This window comes from Amblyomma mixtum, chromosome 3 (assembly GCF_055824585.1).
Source record: "Amblyomma mixtum isolate Tamu chromosome 3, ASM5582458v1, whole genome shotgun sequence".
Taxonomy (NCBI): Eukaryota; Metazoa; Arthropoda; class Arachnida; order Ixodida; family Ixodidae; genus Amblyomma; species Amblyomma mixtum.
The window spans coordinates 328,088,584-328,113,083 of NC_143014.1; the positions used below are offsets into that span (position 1 = coordinate 328,088,584).

General features: G+C 46.9%; 1 protein-coding gene and 1 pseudogene across 2 annotated transcripts in view; one reads left to right on the forward strand and one right to left on the reverse strand.

Moving 5' to 3' along the window:
* Positions 1-7,624: 7,624 nt before the first annotated feature.
* On the reverse strand, positions 7,625-23,292 carry LOC149355889 (uncharacterized; annotated as a pseudogene).
* Positions 8,160-24,500, forward strand: part of LOC149355890 (uncharacterized) — a 123,603-nt gene continuing 107,262 nt past the window's right edge. Inside the window, exon 1 of one of the 2 annotated variants that reach the window (XM_089584034.1) lies at positions 8,160-9,221. The gene's annotated coding sequence lies outside the window, so the exon portion shown is untranslated. The remainder of the gene's footprint in view (positions 9,222-24,500) is intronic. The other variant, XM_089584035.1, reaches the window with a different exon arrangement.

A 24,500-nucleotide genomic window follows, 5' to 3' on the forward strand; every position in this document is an offset into this window, starting at 1 on the left:
TGAAATTTATTTTCAAAGCATTAAACGGACGGAACTTATTAAACTGGCACATACGAACGCACATATACAATATGAAGCATGGGTTGTTATAAATTATAGGAAGAGGATATCCATCAGAAGCAGTGCAGTTAAATATGCAATAATGAGACATCAGTCATTAAAAATCAAGCACATCAGGAGTGCACTTTTGCAACATCCACACACACCAGATACTTTTATGCACAAATCTCGAGTAACGGAAAACTTGGGAGTAATTACGGGGACGTCTTCTGCCACTGCTCTTAATATTCCATCATAAACAGAAGTTCGGAGTACAGAAAGGTGGGCAAGTTGGTTATTACTATCCATGGTAAAACAGCGCGGAAAAAACACGAGGACGGAACAAACACGACAACACGAGCGCTGACTTTCAACTGACGATTTATTACGCACATGTGTACATATATAGCATTCCCGCCAAACACTAAACAGAACAAAAAAACACTGCATCATCACTGAAAATATTAAATCTACATATCTACAAATGCATGCTCCAAAAAGGTGATTTCGCGGTTAGCCAGTGATAATGAGGGCTTACTAATGCATGCTGTACCCCCTTTGTCAATGTGATATGCCTCTACTATTTCCCTTACTATCTGATCCTTATGTTTGAAGATGACGGATGTCTGATGAAGCAATGGGGCGCACGTGTGCTCAGGTTCCCTGCAGTGAAGCGCCAAATTCGAACCGGCTGCCTTGTCCAAAGAATTATGGTGCTCCCTCAGGCGTTCGTTTAGACATCTCCCAGTCTGGCGAACATACCACCCACCGCAAGAAAGGAGAATCTTATAAACAACACCCTCGATGCACTCAACCCTCCTCTCTAGGTGTGCTGTGGTACAACCACCACCGATCCTCCTTCCTAGTAGGGCCTCTCGCTTCCGCTGCACAGCTCGGCAAATGTTGCTTAATTTTCTGAGAGACGAAAATACCACATCAATTTGAAATTTTCGCCCCACTTTCTTCAGACGGTGTGAAAATGCGTGGACGTATGGGATGACAGCTATCTTCCGGCGCTTTGAGACTTCATTCGCCTGAGGAACACGCTTATGGTCCGATTTAATTTTGGCCACCAACCTTTCGCATAACCTTCCAATATTTGCCTCAGGAAAACCAGCGTGCTTAAGCCTGGAAATTTGGCCTTGCACTCCTTCCTCAATAAGATGGACACACGACTTGGTCAGAGCGGCGCGAACACAAGACAAGGCGATGCCTTCCTTTACCAGCTTGGAATGCCCGGACTGAAAACTGAGTAAGGGCTTTACAGAGCGAGGCGAATACAACCAGCAAACGTGTCCGGGCTCAAGTCTCAGCTCCACATCCAAGAACGGAATCCTACCTTGTTTAACGTTCTCCATGGTGAAAGCAAGTCCATGACCATTTCTGACAAATGTGTTCACGACATCCGGCGTGCATTCTTCGTTTTTTACAAAAACGAGGTAATCGTCCACGTATCTGTGTACTTTCAGTACGCCGTCCGGTAACTCTCCTGCAATTGCTTTGTCAATTCTGCTAAGGAACAAGTCACTTAGCAGCGGAGCCACGCGAGATCCAATGCATATCCCGGAACGCTGTATAAACACACCTTCATTCTATTCAACAATGGTAGACCGGAGGTACATACACAGCACTTCAAGAAAAGCATCAACAGATACACCGCAAACATTGCGGAAGCGCACTTCATCATTTTCCTCACTTATACATTCTCTTACAAAGCGCAGCAAACACTCATGAGGAATCGAATAATATAGATCCTCGACGTCAACACTGAACACATGGCAGTCACCAGGATTATTGTTCTGAAGGTACTCCAGAACGACCTCAGAGTTTCGCGTTCGGAAAGGGTCTTCAAAAGCAAGGGAAGCAAGCGCCTTCTGTAAGTAGCTGGAAACAACCAGCTGCCACGTTCCCCTCTCCGAAATTATGGACCGAAACGGAAAACCTATTTTGTGGGTTTTAACCGTAAGTTCGGACTCTATTAAGCACGCTACTAGGTAGTAGGCAACTTGAGCACACATACAATTTCTGATAAGTATATGTACAATCCTGCATAAATCCTTCACCACAAAGAAAATCATCATTCATTATGGCGTGATAACAACGTAAAATTGCGCTAAGTGAAAAAATGAGTCTGCCGGAAGCAAAGGAACCTACCAGCCTTTGTAATTATAACAGTCCGTGGCATGCTGCTTCGGTGGCGATACGGGAAAGTGGCAGCCATCCAAGGCGCCGATGGCTTGGGGGAAGCCTGTGATAGCGTAGAATTCACGCATGTGGGCACTCATTTTCTATGGATGCAGCATTTGCAGCCATTCCTCTTCAAGAGGGTTCACCACTGCGGCACAAAATTCTTGATGTAGGACGTTCACACTGGAGTGACCTACTCCAAAGAGGTGCGCAACAGTTCTGTCCTCTGCGCTTGAACACAAGTGGTACAGTCCCACGGCGACACGTTTTTCCACAGAGATGGGCTTCATCATTGTCGTGGTTTGCCTCTCAAGAACCGGGCGGCACGATTCCACTATATAGCGAAAAGTGGGAGGCGACACACGCAGCGCTTGTCTGAAATGAAATTCGCTCAGGTTCGGTAATGTGTTCTCAAATAAAGTGTCATTCCGTACAAAGCCCATCCGCTTTCGATGAGCGGAAGGATAGTACTCTGCCAGGACGGTCGCGATGGTGAAATTGTTCGCCATGATCTGGTCCTCCAAGTATCTGAAAGTTGACTCGGCATCTTCAAGTCCATCATCTAGTTGTTCTTCCTGACGTCGGCTCCGGGCTCTTGCGTGTAGATAACTGCATGGAATTTGCTCATATTCTCTTCTAGCGGTACCACACGCTGCCTCGTCGCACGACGCCATGTTGGTCTGGAGAGGCTATGAAGTCGTCTTGGCCGGCCTTGACTTGCAATGTTCTTATAATAAGAAACATATTTTCGCTTTTGTCGATAAAAAATCGGTTAGGTTTGTTTTTATCCACGACACGACGTAAAGCAATCAATTATTAGAAGTTTTTTTATTCTTAAAACATCTTTAAAAAAACGCACCCTTAGCCTCTCGCCATTTTTTTACTGAAAGTACGCTCTCTTTTCCCGTTTAGCACTGCGTAGCTTAAAGTGTCACTCGGGGTCCCGAAGTGCGCTCTCCGTAAGTGCACTTAACTTGCCCGCTTGACAGGGGTAAGTCTCGTAGATTATTTGATCGTCTATAAACTACTCCGGGTGGGTCTTCGAATATCAGTTTAAGGCGTTGGTTTTGTCCTATGATGTTATGATGCTTGCGAAGAATAAAGGTGACGTTAGGAATAGAAGCTGAATGAGTCAGTATCATGTTCTTTTGCTGGACTAAGTCAGGGCGATGGGATATGTCCAAGAGCGCTCTCCGGTCATGCTGGTCCGCACGTGCAAACGCGTCGTCGATTATCGAAGTGGGGTACTTTTTGTTGTGTTAATGCCTTTTTCAAGGTCATGTAATTCCGGTTAAAATAAGATTGGTCAGAGCAGATCCGTTTGTAGTGGAGTTCTTGGCCGTAGGGAATAAGTAATCTTGCAGTGGCTACTATGGAAGTGAAGGTACCGATGTCTGCCAGTGGGTTTCTTGTAGAGTGTCGTAACTCGTTTGCCATCACGTAGGAGCGCTGTCACGTCCAGAAAGTTAATACCATCAGTTGAGTAAGCGTGCGTAAATGATATCGAATTATGTACGTCATTAAAAGCAGGGATTAAAGAAAGTAGTTCAGGCCTGCCATATTCTCATATTAGGAGCATGTCGTCTATGTAGCGTTTATAATAAAAAGGCTTGAGTGAGCGACCAGACAAGACGCTGTTTTCTAATACACCCATGAATATATTTGCATAATTAGGACCGATTTTTATATCCATCCACATACCGCTGATTTGAAGTTTAAAATTGTTAAGATCAAGGATTAATGGTAGCAAAGCAGCAAGGGTTCCGCCTTCTACACGATTGTTAATGCATAAAGTCTCATAGACTTGTTTTACGGATTGAATACCGTCTTCAGGGGGTATATTTGTGTACAACGAATATACGTCTAAGGTAACGAGAAGAGAGTCGCAAGGGATATGAAGGTTATGGGGGTTTTTCTTGTAGTAACGCTCAAAGGGCTAGAAGCAGTTGTCGCTCTCTAGCACCAGCGTGCCAGCCCTAGCAGTCAGAGCTGTGACCCCCAACCCGCGGTGCGGGGAGTCGCAACCACGGCTTGTTCGGGCCAGAGGGGACAAACACGAGTATGCTACTCGGAGGAGCGTTTATTGCTCCCGAGCAATACAGTGCAGCAGCAACAATACAACCGCCGTAACGAGGGAGAGTGTTCCGCTCGCGTACGGGGGTTAAAAACACAAAGGGCAGAACGCACGCAAAAATGTGGGGGAAGAAGGTTCCGCTCACCTCGCGTGGCTCCTCGCTCACGGCCCGCGGCGGTCAAATCACACACGGTGGCCAGGCGATAAGGGCAGCGGTCTCCGTGGCAGAACTTTGATCCATGCGTGTGCACGGCTCCCGCCAGAAGACAAGCGAGCCTCGGGAGAAACGCGCCTTCTTCCCGGGCTGTGGAGAGGAGGTCTCTCCGTTATGAAAGGGGAAAGAGGGAAAGTCCCCGCTGCGGCGTCGCGGCGGGGAGCGAAAGGAAGCGGAGGTGGCGAGAGTGCCCTCCCTCGCAAAACCTCCCGAACGGCGCGCGCATAGCATCGCGTGATAATTACGCGCGGCCGTTACAATGGGGCAGGGGATTCATGTGTATCCCCACAAGGTCAATAATGTCGAGTAAAAATTGGTTCTTGTCTTTTATATAAGCCGAAAAATTAGAGGGTATATGGCTGATCAGGGAATCAACAAAACGAGAAAGGTTTTCAGTTACAGTTCCTATGCCGGAAACAATTGGCCGTCCAGGGACGTCAGGCTTGTGTATCTTCGGCAACAGATGGAACCTTCCTGAAATCAGGCTTAGTGGAAGAATGAAGTGCTTGTCGTTATGAGTGATCCTTTTTTCTTTGCACAGTTTCTCAATAGCTTCTTTAATTATGGAATAGATCTGTTCAGTCAGATCAATTTCCAGTTTCTTATAGAACATAGAATCAGCCATTTGCCTGTGATCCTCCGCGACGTAGTCGTTCATGTTCATAATGACGATCGCACCACCTTTGCCGGCGGGCTTGATGACTGTGTCGCTATTGTTCGCAAATTTTTGAATGACATTGCTATCCTCAGCTGAAATATTGTGTTTAAATCGATGTTGCCGGTTGTAGGCATCCAGAATGTTGTTTTGCAATGCCTTTATGTAAACATCAAGGCATCTATCGCACTGGCTGGGAGGTTTCCACCGTTTGTTTGAATCCGAGTGGCTAGTCGCGGTGTTTGGGGGCGGGTCGATCGTAAAGGTATTCACGTAGTCGCAGATTTCTGGCGAAATTCTCTGTCTTTCAAAAGCTGAAATTCATAAAACCATCGGTGCTGGGACAGAAATTCAACCATCGTGACAAAGCATTAATCTCTTCACTGGATAAGCTGTAACTGGAAAAATTGATTATGTTGTGGGAATCTGCTGGGTTATTAGATATCCTTAAGGTTGTTTCTTCTCTTGTCAGAGCTTGCGACGACTCAGGCACGGGCACGTCATCACGAAGGATTTTTTTTTTGCTTTTACAGCACCGATTTCACCTTCTTTCCTTTGACGGGATGTGTTTAGCAACGAGATTTCTTGATCCGACATCCTAGACTTAGAAAGAAGCTGGTTCTCTGTGTTTAGGAGTGACTTAGTCGCGTGCCACTATAAGCATTATACTAAGTTCTAAGGAGGCTTTCTTCAGCGTTTCAACCCATTTGGCACGGCTGACAGAAGACAGATCTACGGCCGGCTTCTTCATAATAGTGAGGCCTTTAGGAGCAAAGGACGCAGCTCTAACTGCATCAAGTCCCGCATAAACCGCTACTTCTATACTGGAACTCGAAATCTAATTTTCGCCGTTTGTACCCGGCCCTTTTTAGCCGGCCAACTAAGGTCGCAGCACGCTCTAGATGTGGCCTGAAAATAGGCCGGAAATTGAGTGTAAAATTTCGCCGCTTATGAGCGGCCAGTCTAGACGACTTACCATGTCAATGGCCCGTCATAACTGCGGCTCAAACATTTGGCGGCCTGCCGAGCAAGTGGCTGCAGTGATATACCGCTCACACTATATGCGGCTCAGAAAGTAAGCGACGAACTGTTCAAGAGGCTGGCACAGCAAGCGACGCGTCCTGTATGAGCCTCGGAATCACTGGCCAGTCATATAAGCGGCCCATGGAAGTAGCGGCTCGCTATTATGTGAGCCGTAAATTAAGCGGTCTGTACGGCAGTTCGGAAAAAGAAGGGCTTTCATATTACCCTCTCGCTGCACCATGGCCGCACGTTACAACCTCTCTAGAATCGCACAACTCGAGAACCAACAGAACAGAACAGGATAACAGCAACAACAGAACAAATGCAGACCAGTCAGGAATCGAACCCGGGGACACCGTGTGAGAGACGAACACTCTACCACTACCTATCAGCCCGGGCGGAAGGCTACAAAAGAGTAAGTTATTCGCACCACATTGGTATCATGCCTCACGCCTGGTAAGCGCTGAGCTAGTTGTAGTGTCCAGTATACTTTACAGCTTATAACGTGCGCGTTTTGAGCTAAGCGTACTCAACTTGTTCAGTCGAAGAGCCATCACCATGCCCCATTTTCGGCTCGGCTGTTGTTGGGAGTGTTCGAAATGTGGCAGGAAAAATGGACACCTGGATGGCAAGTATGATGGGTGATTGGCGGTTATACTGAAGCCATAATTGGTTCATTACTTATCGATAAATTTACTTATCGATTACTTCGATTACTTATCGTCTTTTTGAATGTAAATAGTTAAAAACAAATAATCAATAGTATACGAATAGAAATATGAAATTATAAAAACAAAACATGCTGAATCTTCGAGTCCTAGTCCGTCCTATCTACAATACTGAAAGTGACAAGTTTTCGTGTCGATGTCCGTTATAAGTAGAAAATGATAGTGATTAGTAATTGCGGCTTAGTCGGTCGTATTAAATGGGCTGAGTCATTTCGCTGTAGTCCGTCGTAGATAAAAAAAAGATGAAGCAAACGAACGCACGCCATCGCATCTACTATTAATGCGAAGCTTAAGTGTCATTCTCATTTTTTATTTCAGTTGCTTTAGCATATCAGTCGCGCATTGCTTGAAAAGAGGCATTTTCAAAGCTTGTTTGTGTTTACAGACGAGATGTTCGTTGTGTAAAGGAAGTAAGTAAACTTTATTCCGGAGGTTTCTAAGCTGTTTGGAGTGCTTCAAAAGCATCTTAATGTACGTTTCGCTTTTCTCGTTAGCTCTTTATGCGCTTATATTTCATGTGCTGTACTACGCGTAGTTGTGTGAGGAAACTGGTTCCACAGTTATTTCTGCGGAGTGGACAAACTTGTGCAGTTGCATTGAGGAACGTGAGCCATTGTGCTTCTGTATTTTTCAAGAGACACAGGTTTTTTATTCACTGCTGAAATGGTGCAGGTGGATTTCGCATACCTCTTTGGAAAGGTAGCTCAAATAGATTTTTTTATTTGGTTTACAATGCTTATAAGCTTGCTGCTTATACAGCACCGCGGAAACTCTTCAACATTGTTCAGAGCGCTTTGCACGAGCCCTAAAGTTTGACCTGTTGCGCTGTGTCTGCTCCGGTAGCGGACTCAACGGGTAGCGAAAAACTGAGTCAGTAGTCGGGCTGCAGGCACTCGGGCATCGGGGTTGACGCCGATGCAGAGACGGGTCGAGGAAGAGAGAAACTTAGCAGATATTTGTTTACATGGTGATCAAGGAGATTTCGGTCGACAAAAATGAGCACTGCGGCTCCTTTTAAAGGGGTCCCTTGTCCCTATGTCCCTGGTTAGGGAATTTAGCTCGATTAAAGCGTCCAATCATTGTCGTTTAGGTCACGTGTACAGTCTTCGGGAACCGCCCACCCGGACGTCTCCGACACAGCCTCGCCATTTCCGGCAAAATGCTGTCCAGGCCGTTCTTGCAGCAGTGATGACGAGCACGGAAGGAGACCCAAGTGGCGGCGAAGGTCAGACACCTGAACTGCACAGCTCCGTGTGGACGGAATGCTGACGCTCCACTCGCGCATTCGGTTTCGCACATGGCAAGAGAAGTCTATTCAGAACCGCGAGCACACAGGCGCCGTTGCTCGCTGTAAACAACCTCTGCCGCATCCGCCGTGAATCACGCAGAGCACCGCCGTCGCCGCCGACGCACGATGCCATGCTGCTGTGGCCCATTGTAATGTCTCAACTGTCTGCGAAGGCGCCGGTGCGTCTCATTGATGACAAGTATACCGTGGAGCGCATAAAGGCGGATAGCAACCACGGCCTGGGAACAAGCACTCGTCGACGAGGGTTGCCGTAGAGCATGGCCGTACACGGAGCTCAAGTTCGCATCGTTTCGATTGTCCGGATGAGGCAGAAGATACACAAGGCTACCCGAGAACGGCGACCTCGCCCAGGTGCGACGGCGTGGGCATAACACAAGCAACGCTGGCTTCGCGCCGGGGTCGGTTTACCGAAACCCGCCGTTTGGAGAAACGTACACATCGCCGAGAAGCAAGCCTACAGGAGGACGAGCGGACACGCCGAGAACACGATCTTCCAAGTTCGCAGCGTGAGAAACAGCGGTTGCCTGCGGAAGGCTGGTGGTGTGTGTGCTCACGTGCTGTGGCTTACGTGCAGGAATTCGAGGGCGGGCCTTTATGGTGCCGTGTGAAAAGAATGGCAATTCGTGCTCTTCGATTGGTGCGTGCCCAAGGACAACAAATTCCCTGCCTAGGGACCTAGGGACATTACAAGGCTTAAAACCCGGTGTTTTCGCCTCGTAAGAGGCAGAATTCTCTGAAATCTCCATCTGTAAAGATGTAAATAAATTCTAATTCGCCTACGAGAGCTCCTCGCCTCCGAGGTTCCTCGACGCCTCGCTGGTCTTCGCTACCCTCGACTCGGGCCCAACGTCCGGCGTCGCGACACCATGTAGACGGCCGTGATGGACCTTCCTAGGCAGTGGACGGCCATTTCAACGCCGCGGTCTCAATGCACAGAGGAATTTGAAACGTAACAGCTTCTCCGGCGGCGCCAGAGATCCGGATGGACAAAGGTCAGCAACCATTGTTCATAGGGATAGTTGGGGCGGATTTCCTTCCCCATGGGCTTCACTGTTGCTGGTACTCTGTTTCTTCATGTTGTCTCCTGAGCTCCTCGTTTCTTCTCAAAAGGACGGCTTCTTGCTCTCTGCAGGCCAGTCTAATTTATAGGCAGACAGCATCAGTTTCAACCTCGCAAAAACAACAACTCCAAAGCAGGCAAGCGCTAGGACGTTCCCTGAGATTCACCAGGCTCCTTTTTCAACCAGAACGGCTTTAATCCTTGCACAATTACGGCAACAATTGGAGCAAGCTGAACAATCTCCAAACATACACACAAAGCTCAAGAAGTCAGATAAAAAGGGAGATAGTAAACCTCAGTCAGGAAAAAAATGTACTCACTTCCAGAATCCCCGAGGCCATCATTTGCACTAAAAGCAGCGACTTAAGCGATCGGCATTGGCGTTGAGTTTACCCTTTTTGTAACGAACTTCAAAAGAGTATTCCTATAGACCTCCTTCACCCCGCGACGTCACGGAGATGCGGTGGCGCTGATGTGAGTAGCGACTTTCGCGTGGTAGGCAAAACAGGTTCCGCCTGGCCGTGCCTACCGCAGCTGCTGCAGCTACCGGCGGCTGCATATCGTGGCTGCGCACTGCAGAAGCAGCATGTACTGACCAGCTGCGTCGCTGTTGGATCCGCGTAGCATCATAAAACGGAAAATTAGATTAGCTTTAATAGGTTTCTCGGAAATAAATGCCGCATTAGGAAATGAGCCGCGGTAGTAAAATCGCTAAGTCTGAGTGTAGACCGGCGCTGCCAGTCAACGTACTTCATTGCACGGAAATTGCCGCGCTCATTCACCTGAACAACCGCATGGTACGCTTAAAATTGCGCAAGGAAAAGAAAAAGCATGTATGTAGCTGCGAACGTATTTATCACCCTGAGCTGGTGTGCACGGGCGCCGGCAGGGTCACCCTCACCGAGGAGTGCGTTATTTTATTGATAGCGCAGCATGTTATAACGTGTGCAGAAGTTATACGAACGTGTAATGACGCATTTTAGGGCATTTAATATGTACTTCATAATATTTCTTAACATGAACGACATAATTATTTGATTGTAGTAGAAAAGACTGGTAAGTTGTGACAATCTTGCGCGGTCGCGTTGGCGTGCTTCGAACAGCGTACTTTCATTGCATCCCGCATGTGTCTTAAGCTTCTTCATGAAGTAGTACATGATCGCGAAGGCTGTTTGGAAAGAAGCAACCGCAGGCGGGCTACCAACACAGGCACGTAGCGAGATTGACAGCGGATGAGGCAATGAAAAGTGTTTTCTTTATTGATGCTTGAGATATGTAACCAAATTTGGTGCAAATATGAAATTGCTCTGCTAATTTCAGCAATGCGTTTTATTTTCAGCTATACGTGGTAAAGTTCTTGGATAATTATAATTAACACCCTCGTCAAGTAACCACGGGTCTTGAATAATTAAGTAGAAAATGCGGAAATTTTTTATGCCAGCACGTTGCCAACGCCCTATTCTCTATGATGGCGGTATTACTTCTTTTTTTTAGATTCGCAGTACCTTTCTTATCAAAAATGACTACCATACTACTGCTCCTGTAGCAAAAAAAAAGTCGAGAGATTTATTGCACTCCTCAATGTCTCTGGAATCGTTCGCAACAAATAGAATCATTCTATTTCCATTCGTTACAAATTTACGAAGGGGTGAGTGATGCCAATCAGAAAATGTGGTACATCACAAAACAAACCATTAAGTTTTTTTCCCTCGTTTATGGCCTCTTCGCTTTCGTTTTGGTCAAAGAAATGCCGCACTGAAATCAACGAAACCTCTGATCCCTCTTCTGCGTAGTGATACTACCATTGTGGTGCTCCGTCGTCGGAAACCCGCAGGATTCGCGACGTGCCAGGACCATCAGAAACGCCATTACCTCACAATTTTTGACGACCACAGATCTAAAAACCGTAATTTTATGAATTTCTACTCAATATTTTACTATAATTTTAGTAACCAAACAGAAGACCCAGGGCTGGAAGAAATATAATTTCAGGAATAAAAACTTTTTACCAAATCGACCAGTTTAAGAAGGGGAGAAGTCAGCCTGGTGGTGCCTTATCTGACGGCTAAAAAGAGCGGCTACGCGAGACAGATGAGATCGGGACACGATCGACGCTGTTCCCACTTTTCGCACTGCGCGACACGTGTGTCAACAGACGGTGAGCGCCCGTCGGCTCTGCCGAAAAAACGCCAGTGCTTCCCTCAGCACTGTCCCGAGGTAAAATCATTCTTGCTAGTTCAGTGTCAAAAACTTATCATTTTATTGAATGCCTGGGGTAGAAACCAACTGCAGCGCTTTCTAGCCATAATACAATACACACCGTGTCGAAATACGCCGTACATGGCCAACGCGAGCCCGTGTACTTCGAGGAATACTAATTTGAAAGCATCAACCCCTGCTATGATTCTCAGAAACTCAAAACGCGCATACAAGCCTTGAAAACCGGCGCTGCACCACCTCAACTCGACGCCACTCCCTGGCCTCTTGCCTACCGCGAGCCCGTTCGCGACTGCAGCGCCACCTCGCTTGTTTGCAAACATGGAGGAGGTCTATAGTGCGAGGCTCCAGCGGAGCAGTTGGCCGTTTTTGGGCGACATAGTCTGCAACCACGTGAGAGGACAATGATCCGTTTCAATGATGAACCTCGAGCCGGCAATGTAGCATGCAAGTTTCTGCACTGCCCACACAAGACAGGCGCATTCTTTCTCCGAAGCTCTGTATGCTTCTTCTCTTAATGTCAGCTTACGGTTAGCATAGAGCAGCAGATGCTCTTCCGCCGCCTCGGCTGTTTGGTAAAATACCACGCCCATGCTGTGGTCACTGGCGTCGCACTGTACCACAAATGGCATTGAGTAATCGGGTTGACTCATTAGTGCATTTTTCAAGGCCAAGAAAGCCTTTTCCTTTTTTTCTTCCCAGAGGAGCGTCGGCGTTTCGGTTTTTCTGAGAGCATCAGTGAGACGGCAGGTGCGTTGTATGCTCGGACCTCGAATCGGAAAATACCGCCACGTCGTCCAGATACGGCAAGGCAAAATCATGCAGTCCCCTCAACAACTTATCCATGAGGGATGAAAAGCAGTAGGATGCGTTCTTTAAGCCAAAGCTTAATACTTTAGGACGAAATGTCCCTACGGGCGAGATGAAGGCCGCATATCTACTTGCCCGTTCGGTCAGTGGCACTTCCCAGTAGCCCCGAACGAGGTCGAACATAGAGATATACTTAGCACTGCTAACTTTCTCAATTCTCTCCTCGATGTTGGGTATGGGGTAGGTCTGGTCCCTGGTTAGGAGGTTTAGCGTCCTGTAATCAATACAAGGACGTGGTTTCTTGCCAGGGACTTCCACCAAAATTCGCCGGTAGGTGTAGTCGCTCTCGCAAGCCTCAATGACATCGAGGTCAAGCATTTTTTTAGTTTTCGCCTCCATAAGTTCTCTTTGGCGGGACGATACCCGATAAGCTTTCGAACGTACGGGCTGAGAGGAAGTAAGCTCGACATCATGAACTATGAAGGTAGTTCTGCCTGGCTTGTCCGAGAAAATGTCTTCGAATTCGCGCAAGAATTCTGTTAAATTGGCGTTTTGATCAACATTGAGCTCAGAAGCCATTGCCTTGATCGCTAGGTCAGTGCTCTCACCGTTTTTGGGTGCGCCTAGCTCCGGGAAATCTAACGGTGTTTCTTCAAGAACATTCAGCCACATATTTACTATCTTTTCTCTTTCCCGGTACGGTTTGAGCAGGTTGGTGTGGTATATTTGCTGTGCCTTTCGCGTTCCGGATATGGTTACTATATAGCTTGTGTCGGACGGTCTCTGAACGACTTTTGTTGGGCCTTCCCAGATAACTTTTAGTTTATTTTTCTTCGAACGTCTCAGCAGCACTACCTTGTCTCCTGCTTCAAAGCGGCGTAATCTCGCCGTCCGGTCATAGTACTGCTTGACCTTTACTTGTGCTTTACTCGTCTCGCGTCCGACCTGCTCCTGCGCTTTGTGCAGTTTTTCAAGCAGCGCGAGCACATACTCGACAACTGTGGGGTCCTCTCCTCGGTCTTCCCACGATTCCCGATGAATGCGGAGTGGTTACCGCTGGGAGCGGCCGTATGCTAGTTCGGCAGGTGTGAATCCAGTGGTCTCATCAATCACGGTTCTGAGCGCAAACATTGTGGCCGCCAAGCAGGCATCCCAGTTGGCTTTGCGATCAAAGCACAGTGCCTTCAGTACGCGTTTCATAACCGAATGCATCTTCTCCACTGTATTAAACTGCGGGTGGTACACTGAACTGTGGATTAATTTAATCCCACATTTCTCCAGGAAAGTTGTAGTTCGCGCGCTGATAAAAACAATTTCCTGATCTGACTGTATTTCCGCGGGGAACCCGACACGCGCGAAAATGAACAGTAGTGCGTTTACGATTTCTACTGAGCTTAGCACGGAAGGAGACCCAAGTGGTGGCGAAGGTCACACATCTGAACTGCACAGCTCTCCGTGTGGACGGAATGCCGAAGTTTCACTCGCGCATAGGGTGCCGCACAAGGCAAGAAGAGAACTCTTTTCAGAACCGCGAGCATACAGGTGTCGTTGCTCGCTGTAAACAACCTCTGCCGCATCCGCAGTGATCGACTGCCGAAGCTTCCCTCGCGCATAGAGTTCCACACAAGGCAAGAGGAGAAAGTCTCTTTAGAACCGCGAGTACACAGGCGCCGTTGCTCGCTGTAAACAACTTCTGCCGCATCCGCCGTGAATCACGCAGACCACCGCCGTCGCCGCCGACGTACGATACCATGCTGCTGAAGCCCAAGTGGACGGCCGTGATGAACCTTCCCAGGCAGCGGACGGCCATTTCAACGCCGCGGTCTCAATGCACAGAGGAATTTGAAACGTAACAGAGCAAAAGCGCTAGGATATGTGAGCTGCTTGATATAATATATTGTGAGGCAGAGCGTAAGTTCTTCTTCAAGTTTGTATTCTTTGCGTAGGATAATAGCTTCGCTTTCTCTGCAGTAGATGATCTTCGAAAACTCAGTCCATAGAATCCCTGGTCCATGTTCGTTCTCGTCTGAAGTGGCAACCTAAAATTTAACAAATTATTAGCAGATGCGAAGTTTTAACCTTGGTCTCTAAGTATAATCTGAAACAATAAGAAATTTAACGCACGCGACCATTTGCTGTTTTTTGTGGGAATGAGTTTCACGTACCACGCGGGGATGAGGGCAAACGCGAGAGATCAATCTTTGTGCTGCACGAACCAGAAGCAGAAAAATAAAACAAGTGAAAACGCCACAAAGGAATTTCTCAAAGTTAGTATACAGCTAAAAGAGCTAAGTAGCAGGACGCTTGGAAAGCTGAAGTAAACAACAACTGCATTCAGGAAAGGCAATCTTAGAAGAATGAAAATCGTAATTTAATGGTGTGTATGCTGAGGGGTAACACACTACAGATTTTTCAACAACAAAATAAAAAGAACAAAATATGAAAGGTGTGCTTTAGAGCTGACAGTTAACCGCATTTCATTCTCATGCACAAAACTCGAAGGAAAAGAAAAATATTTTTGTTTATTTTAAATGGCTACACCACATTTTCTCCAGTGTTGCTATTAGGTGAATAAGCACTTAGTTTTTCACGTTTTTGTGTATTAAGGAAGCCAGCCTTCTAGGTGCGATTTTGATATAAAAATGATTACTACCTTAACAAAACAGAACGTTTAACTTTGCGTTTGGAGCATGACAACCATAGTTGCTTAAGCGCCATAAACCCGCATATAACTTTTAAGCGCACTCATGTTTAAATAAGTACAGGGTTCGACAGTATTCCGTCTGGCATGGGAAATTCATACTGACTTGACAAAAACGTACACTCGTCAAATGTTGTCGAAAAAAATTGCCTATGATTACGTAACTTACTAACGCGAAATTTGAGTGCAGCACATCAGCTGTTTCAGCTTTTCTATAGATTAAGGCAAATAATTCGAGCAAGACATGTATGTACAACTACAGACAACTTGTTATTTTTCACACATATTCCTTCCTCAGGAAACACTCCGCTAACAATTCTTGATTGCCATAAAGGAAGCTTTGTGGTCGGAGAAATAGATAAATATATTCTCGACTTGCTGTACCAATGCCTGGTTCTCAAAGAAGAGGTCTATGCAAGTATTTCGCGAGGTTGTCACAGCCGTGAGAGGCGTTACGAGCGAGAGGAACGAGATGTTCTTCCACATGAGTGGTAAGGAATTCCCGTTTGTTTGTCTTTATATCTACATTAAAGTCTCTGCCACCTTGGCAGGTGGGGGTTAATGGTTGATCGCGAGAGTTGGCTCCCCGTTGTCAGCGCTAACGCATACGGCTAGCCCACATCTCTCTCTCTCATCACCCCACGTACCTACAAGCGCGATTCAGGCGTCCACTGTACCAGGGAGCCAGTTATGCGCATTTCCTTTCCTTAAAATGATTGGAGTGTAAAACATTGTCAGCGCCAACGCCAATGAACACAACGAACGCCGAAGGCCTATGGCTTCAGCGCCGCGTTTCTGGCGCAACGTCGTCAATGCCAGCGCATGCAGCGCACATCTATCACTACCGCCACGTAGCTTAAAGCACGATTGATGAGTCCACTGTTCCAAGAGGGAAGTTATGCGCCTTCCCTCTGGTTCAGGTGTCCACTGAGATGTGTGAGACAGATAGTGTCCATTTCCTTTCCTCAAAAACTAATTTACCCATTTTGCGCTCTGCTTTCCAAGCTCCCGCTCCATTGGTTCCGCAGCTTAACGCACGACTAAGGTGTCCACTTCTGGTTACAACGGACAACGCCAACGGCAACCGGGACGCCGCGAAACGCAGAAACGGGCGCCAAAGAGCTGCGCTTTTAAATACGAAATGAAGAATGATTTACATTTCGGTGCTTATACGAGTGCCTTGATCATAATGAACCTAAGTACGGGAAGCTTGACTACTTTCGCGAAGATCAATGAAGCACAGGTTTCGACGGAACCCCGTCTGGAGAGGGAAATTCATACTGAATAGACACAGTTAACCTTCCCATCCTTTCCTTCATTGTGATCAAGGCACCCATATGGGCGTCGAAACGTCAATCGTTTTCCTTTCTACTTTCTTTTTACAACTTTTTGCGAGTGTATGTTTTTTCCAGGTTGGTAGTTTCTCTTTAAGTATTCGTATCATGCGCAAAGTGCAACACAAATGCATAACACAGGATTATAAACAGTCCCCGCATTTTACCCACAGAGAAAAACTGCACAGGCAACAGAAATAAAGCCGCAAGACAAAGTGTAAGAATGTTTCTAGCATTAGCCAGTGTTTGCATCTTACGGAGGCAATCAGTGAATATTTCGCAAGTCTCCCTCTCACCTCCTCATTAATGATGGCGAAGTCCATGTAGCGACCGTATAGCTTTGTCACGAGCTCTCTAATTTTGCACAGTCGGTCCACAATTTCATAAATCGTCTGCTGAAACCGCAGTTCGACCTCGAAGCGAAGCTGAAAATAAGAAGCAGTAATTCGGTTTATAGTGAAATGTTCGACCTAAACACAGATGAACAGTACTTAACTACTTACAATTTCTTCGTTCAGAAAAAAGCTGGGCAGCCGTGCGGGGGGATTCACTTGTGCAGAAGGACATTCTCTCCTTGTTAAAAGGTCCTGTTGGACCAACCGCACTGTCGATTGCCTGTGGGGAAAATGAGAGGTTGTAGAGTCTCTCCTGCTCCAAATTGGATAACTGTGCCAAAATTCGCAAGAGAAATTCAGATCATGTCTTCAACACCATGTTCTCGGTTTTTTCATTCGCTATTTACCGATTATAAGCCATTATAAGAGCATTAAATATTACATGGTATTAAAGTCTATATGAATCACATTGAACCATGCGTTTTAGGGCCGCAGTATTGCGCTGGGAATGCTGGCCGTCTCCGGTGTTAAATCACAATACAAATTGCGGCCATAAAGAAAAATGGTTTCTTTTCTGCAGCCTAAGATTTCAACACCGTGTGTTTAAAGTATCCCTTCAATACAAGTACAGAGCAGTGTGCTGACTGCATACCCCGAGTTCCTTTGACGCCTCTTGATAATCCATTAGCTGCGGCATTAAAGGCGCAGCTGCAGCTTGGTGTGGAACCTCCTTGGCAGCTTCCCTTGCTGCCAGGGTGTCGAACCGGAACCGAACCTGAACCCGAAACCGGAACCGAACCCGAATTTTAACCCGGAACCGGAGCCGAACCGAACCCATATTTTTTCGCGATCTTGGAACTGAACCCGAACCGGAACGATTCAAACGAACCGTTCCGAACCGGTTCGGGCCTCGGTTCAGACCAACTTTTTTGCGCATACTTTTCCTTTTTTTTCTGACAAAATGAGATGGTCGAGCGTGTAGGTGTACCCATCCGAAGCTGTCTGCGCTGGAAAGTGCGAAAATGGCACCCAGTATATGCGACAACAAAATTGAATGAGGTCTGGTGTCTGGGAAGAAGCCTAATTGACGCTTCTGAAATGTACTAGCGCCAATTGTAAAGCATTTTAGTCAGGTGTACGCGAAATCTAGAGTTATTACGCCTCCCCTTTTACATGTTTGCGCATGATTTTAATAATGTATTAGCACTGCTCTAACTCAATAAAGGACTACAGACACTAAATTTTTGCTTCCGTGTTTTCTTTTTTCAAACGTTGCTTTCGACATTGGCATACATGGAGCACCCCGTGGTATTTGCCTACGACCAATAAATAATTCATATTTGAATTTCTTCCTTACTGTTTCGATTTCATTAACAGAAAGAAGTCTGTGACGTATAGCTGAATTTAGGTTACGTGAGGCACGAAAAAACGCCAATATAACTGCTAATACGTTGTTTGTTACAATCTAGATCTTGAAGCAGGCTGGTTTATGTGCAGTAGTGAGCATCAGCGTTTATATCAGTTTTTCCGCGCCTCACGTGACCTAAACTTCACCTAACGTCACAGTGATCGTTCGGATGATGAAACCGAAACCGAAACAGCATGGGAGAATAAATTCTTTACCAAATAATTCACCGGCTGTAGGCGAATACCACACGGTGATCTATGTATTCTATTATCTAGGGCGTCATTTGAAAGAAGAAAACACGCAATAAAATTAGTTGTGTACAGTCTTTTAAAGACGGATTGTGAATACCTTCCCTTTGCGTCATTTACCACATATGTATGAACCATTAGCGCAACGACTCAACAGCGTTGTCGTGGCGGTTTTTGAAGAAAGGAAATGACGCAGTAACTGTCTCACTTCTCGGTGTACACCTCAACCGCGCCGTACCGGAAGGGAGGAAGGTGGGAGTGAAAGAACACACACACACGCGCACACGCATACACACACAGCATGCGCACGCACACACGCACGCACACACACGCACACACACACACACAGGTACTGCCGTAAAAAGAACAACGAAAAGAGTAGACATACTCCCAGATGGATTCGTACCCGTGGCGCGCAACAGAAAAGCTCCGTTTAGAGATGCCTTAGGCTACTCGGCCATCTCCGAGGCTTCTTTTTATCGTTGTTACATGAAATACTAGGAGCCTCTCTGACCCTCCTCGTGCCTTGGTTGATCTCGTCGATTTCAGCGGTCTCGACATAAGGCCTCACGCCACCTTGAGTCCCTTACTCCGCTCGCACATCAAAATTCCGGAACCAGTCAGGAGACTGAACTTGAGCAGCATATTCCTCCTGCGTTAAAGAGCACTGTTCTCTGAACAGCGACCTCGTTTAACGCGGCTGTCCTGCGTGTTAATCCATCATCCGCGTTTTCCACACGCTAAGTGGTCCTATGAACACGAAGAGTTCCCACGGAACTCCGAAGTCTTTCATTGCATACAGAAACGTTATAGTGAAGTGCATGATCTAAATGCCCTTTTTAAGAAACTGCTGAAGTATTTCGCAAAGGAACACAGCACGACAACAACAACAACAACAAAAATTTATTGCGCAAAGATTTCTCGTTGCTCGTCCAAGTAGCAATTCACTGAACACGGCACAAACGCCTCATTGGCGCGAACACAAGGCCTAACGCGCAAGGTCCATGTATCAAGCCAGAAAAAGGTTTTTGCGGCCGATTGAAACTACAGTCGAGCCCATTTATAACAAACCTGACGGTCACGCGGATTCGTTCGTTATATCCGATGTTCGTAGGAAGTGGACTCTCCTTATAACAGCCAAATATACTAAGGCCGCTAAGAGGGGCATTTATTTCTTATAAAACTGCATTATGCGCGCCTACTTGTCCAAAGCACAGCCTGCCGCGGTTCTTTCAAGGCTGCCTAAGGCGGTAATTTAATCCTCGTCGAGACCCTTGCTGCCAACTATCAAATTCAGGAACGGGGTATAACTAACCGTGGTTGAAGTGTCTACGACAGCTGTTGGCAGATCGGCCACATAAATAAGATTCCTGGCAGCACGGGTGTGCTCGTACTTGGTTTTCAACGTCTTTGTGAAAGCACGCGCTGCTGCGGTTTCGTGGTCCGCAGGAACGTAGTTATCCGACGAAACATCTGGCCAGCTATGAATCAACGAAGCGTTGCCACAAATCTACATGCGTCTAGAAATGTGTGTTTTCGAGCTTCTTCTGTAGTTCCTGGACTCATGCAGCGCCGAAAGTAGCGCAGCGTTCGTGGCACGGAGGGCTTAATTTGCACTGTCCGCTGTATCACGTCGTCTGCAGGTGTTAACAGCGCAAAAGATGGAGCCGACTGGTCAGGCTATGCATACCACGTGACCAGCATGAGCATGGCCAGCAAGGCTTTCAAAATTCTCAATCGGTGTGGTCAGTTGATCCACGACCATGGTTAGTTGCTTCGCTTTCGATGATGCCCATTTCTCCCGCGCACCGCGCTTCTTCAGCTTGGGATTTGCCCAGCCGGTGAACACGCAGGCAGTGATTGCCCTCCTAGGCCATCGACGCGGGCTTGGCGGGCGGTGATTTAGTGTTTCAATAGAGAGTTATAGGATATTGTTGTCGTGTTTACGTTACCGTTTATAGTGTTAGCGGACGCCGGACTTTCCGGTTAGCGCTGCGCACGGCAGCGCTGCCTTTTATTGCATTTTTGGTCGTCATGTTCTTCAGGGGCGGTGTCGTGAAGGTTTGCAGGCACACTTTGATCTCCGCGCTTACTGGAAGCACGACCTCTTTAACTTCGAGGGTAGTTTACGGCGCCTTCTTATTCACTATAACCGAGAGTAGTGCGGCCAATGTTGTTCGTCGCATTTGCGACAAAGTGCCATTGCCCTTATGGATATTTTGACGGAGTACCGCACCCATTCGTAATACGCGAGTGTTCGATACATCTGCGGCCGTTATAAGTGTGCTCAAGTACATCAGTTGATTTCACTTCATTATGCTGGTATCAAGAAAGGCTAGGTAAGGCTGCAGATATATGGGTAGAGGAAGTAATGACCGATCACCACCTTTGCCATCTCCCAAGTTGTGGAGAGGTTGTACAAGTATCCTAAGGAAAAGCGAAGAGTTATAAAGCTGAATGTGTCAGAACAAAGTTCTCTCACGACCAAGTCCAGAAAAGAGAGACGACCGCTTAGTCGCCTGTGTCCGAGCAGAAACGAAACGTTCTCAACCCATCCAAGCGTGCTTTTTTATAACACTCTTTTTATCAGCACAGGGAATATGTCGACGTCGTCATAATAAGCCAAAGTCGTAATGTCTAATTGTATTAGCGAGAAGCCACGATTCGCTGTTTTTTTTTTAAGATACTGTGTCAAAGATTCTGCGTCAGTAAGGCGCTTCCAAGACATCTTCACGGCACGACGGTGGGGAGCCACCCACTGCGTCCGAGGGAACGGGCCTCGGCTCGCTCCAAGGTCACTTGGGAAGCTCCCCCGACTCCCCCGCCGGAAAGCGGAGTGCGTGTGTGGCAGTGACTTGTGCTTCAGGGCCGACGGGCAGAAGGGACGATTGCTTTGTCGGTGACGGCGAAAGACAGACACTCAGCGACCCCGGAGAAGCGAGCCTCTCGTTTTTGACGCTCTCCGGCCAGTGTAGTTTCTGTGGTGTAGTTGCAAAATAAATCCTCGTTCGTTGTTGTTAAAGTATTTCAGTCTCCCGTAAGTCATTGGAAAACGAACATACTGAGCTACAGGGGCTCGAGATACATAACGCGAGTCACAAAGACGATATCGAAGAGGTAAATAAAATATGTTTGGGAAGCTCTGGATGTTAGGGAGAGCCAGTGCTCCCACGAGGCTCTCGTTGGGTGGAGGATTGGCGGTGGAGGGGTTCTCGCATATTCTCGTACCATGCAGTAAAGGGGGGGTGACTGGCAAGTCGGATGCGGGGCGACGGAAAGGTGTCTGTCTGTATACAGGTGCCGATACATGACAGCTTTGTTTCTGAATAGTGCGCGGGAACGTGCCACGTGCGCTGGTGAATAGGCCACGTGCGCTGGTGAAGTCGGCACCCGCATAAGTGTACTGCGTGGGAAAATTCCCGACTTACTCGAGATTCAGGGGAGACCAATTACTAGTGCGACGGGGTCTCCGACACTGCTTAACCTTACAACTCAAACCTTATAACTTAACCTTATAACTCATACCCCATCAGACGGAACATAGCGTACACGTAGTCGATTTACATTAATTTCGAGTTTATTTCATTTTGCGGCTTTTGCCGTCAATTCGTCTTTTTGCCGCGGACAATAACGTGGATAAATTGAGAACTTCTCGCTATAAACAATTTTTTGCATTTTTTAGTTTATATATCGATGCTCCAGAAAAAGTAAACAGCATAACAAGGATGATTTTTTTTGTCCTGAACCGAACCAGAAAAACTTCGGGTTCGACACCCTGCTTGCTGCTCTTCGTTTTGCCCTGTGCCGCCTTGCCTGCACAAGCCGCAACAGAAACGCCGCCTGGAATTTGAACATACAGGAACTCAGATGTGCATTATTTTAGACATGTTTATCTTTAATTACATGATGGCAATGTCCACATAAATGTTTTCAGTGCTATTCAAGCTGCGGTAGTGTTAAACACACCTTTGGTCCTTTTGTACGCCCCCTTTCCGCCCTTCCGTGATTTTTCCCAATGCATATTGGGGAACGTCTCTGTGAGTGTTTTGCCTAGCGCAAAATACTTCCATTTCCTCAAGGCAGTATTTTGTCCTGAATAGCATGACATTCACTGAAACGAAGAAAATAATCTTCTTAAGCAGTTTTATTCATGCGTTAACATCGTACCATTCTCTAGGTTTGATATCGCCACGTATCATTGTAGTGTCCATTCGTTCGCGCTCAAAACCGCAGGAAAGGGGCGTTATCATTTTTGTTCGTGACGCGAGAAGCGACCTGACTAATCTCGATTAATCACAGCCATGTAGAGCTGCATCTACGTGTTTCCAGATGACAGTAGATAATCTTGGCCTGTTATCTCGAAGTTTCCTTGCCGGCTTTAAATTGAGCGATGCCGCGATCGGCTGGCATTCGTAGTTCGACAACTGACGAGCACGTTTGTTGCTTACGCCGCCGCCGACTGATCCAGTTCTTTTGCGGGCGCAAGTCAGCCCAATGAAAGAGCTTCGTTTTCAAGTCTTGTTGGTGTCTTCCTGACCGCTGGACTGCCGTCACTACAACGTGACAATATTATTGTAGCATACACAAGTGCAGTTCTCGCACAAGTACGAAAAGGTGAAGGTTTAAATCCAAATGTGCAGCAGGCTTTTAACTCAAACTATTACACACATAAAGTTAAATGGGCACCTACTACCACCTGTCGTCTTTGTTTTCTAATACCAGTAGAAAAGCAAAAAGCCATACGCCGCGTATTACGTACACGAGAAAGTGAATAAGCTCGTGGCGAAGTTGTTTCTACTGTTTGCGGTGTTCTTCATCCGTTATGTCCATTCCGTTGAGCAATGGCTGTTCAAAGGTAAAAAAGTCGGGAAGCTTGTTGTCTGCTGCCCAGTGAAGGCTCGCACTCCTTTTAATTGGTTCAAGGAGCACATTTATTAGGCGATAACACATACTGACTGAAAGCCGTTCTTTGTAAAAGAAGTAATGCACTATATCGATGCACGACGTGAAAACACGCGTTTAAAAAAGGAAGCCAAACATGGCATGCGATAGTTACGAAGTCCTGCCGTAATTCTTCAAACATGCAAGCCTAACACACCAGAACATCACATTCTCCTCTGGAACACTGCGTGGTCAGCATAAACTCTTAAAATTTTAATTCAATATGTTTATTACAGGGTGCGCCAGTAATATGTTTATTGTAGGGTGCGCCAGTAAGAGGTCATTTAAACGAAGAAGTCGAAGCCAATGAAACAGGAAGCATGTGTCCTATATGATGAGTGCTAGGAGGCGGTCGTAAACAAAGAAACGGTGACAGCAATCTATATCTACTATTATTACATTGCGCAGTTGTTTGTGCGGAAGTTCTTTGGACAATAGCTGGGCATTTGGGTAGAAATTTTTCACGGTAAACTCGCGTCATCGTAATTAATCTATATGGGAAGCAGTGAAGGCGCTCTGAGGAATGGAATACGACTGATTTTGCTTCTCGTACTGGAACACAGGCCATGGAAGCACCAAGCTTTCAGGAGTAATTATGGTCGCGTGACAAGTCTCCTTCCCCAAAAATGCATTAACATCATTCATGTATGATATGTTGCTCTGAACCTTGCATAATAAGATATGAGTACAAAAGAAGACTATGGCATCTATTCTTCAGAAGCAAGGGTCGTGATTCGGGGTTCCGACGAGAACCTCTTTAAGTCTGAGCTTTACGTTCCTCGCATTCACAGCTTCAACAGAGAGGGCTGTCTTCCCAACATCACAAGCAGAAAGCCCTGTTTTGCAAAGTTTCGGACCTAGGACATAGGGAGTACGGTGGCAGCCGCACAGGGCATTACCCCCTTGCCTTGAGACCAGTGGGCGCCGAATAGAGGGTGTTGGCCGAACGCGCCGAACCTCCCCGCACGACGACCTCGGAGGGATTATATGCCCTTTCTGGGAAAGGGTCGGGACGGTCGCGGTGGGGAGCGAGACGGGTTGTCAGGCAGGGTGGTCAGTCGGTCGGCAGAGAGTGTGTTGGGAGTGTGTGCTGTGTGGTGGACTTGCCGTGGTCGATGATGGAATGTGCCGCCTTTTCTCATCCATGTAAATAATTGGTGGTTGTTCTGTTGTAGAAAAAGAATGTGTGTGGTGGCGAGTGATTAAAACGCCGAACG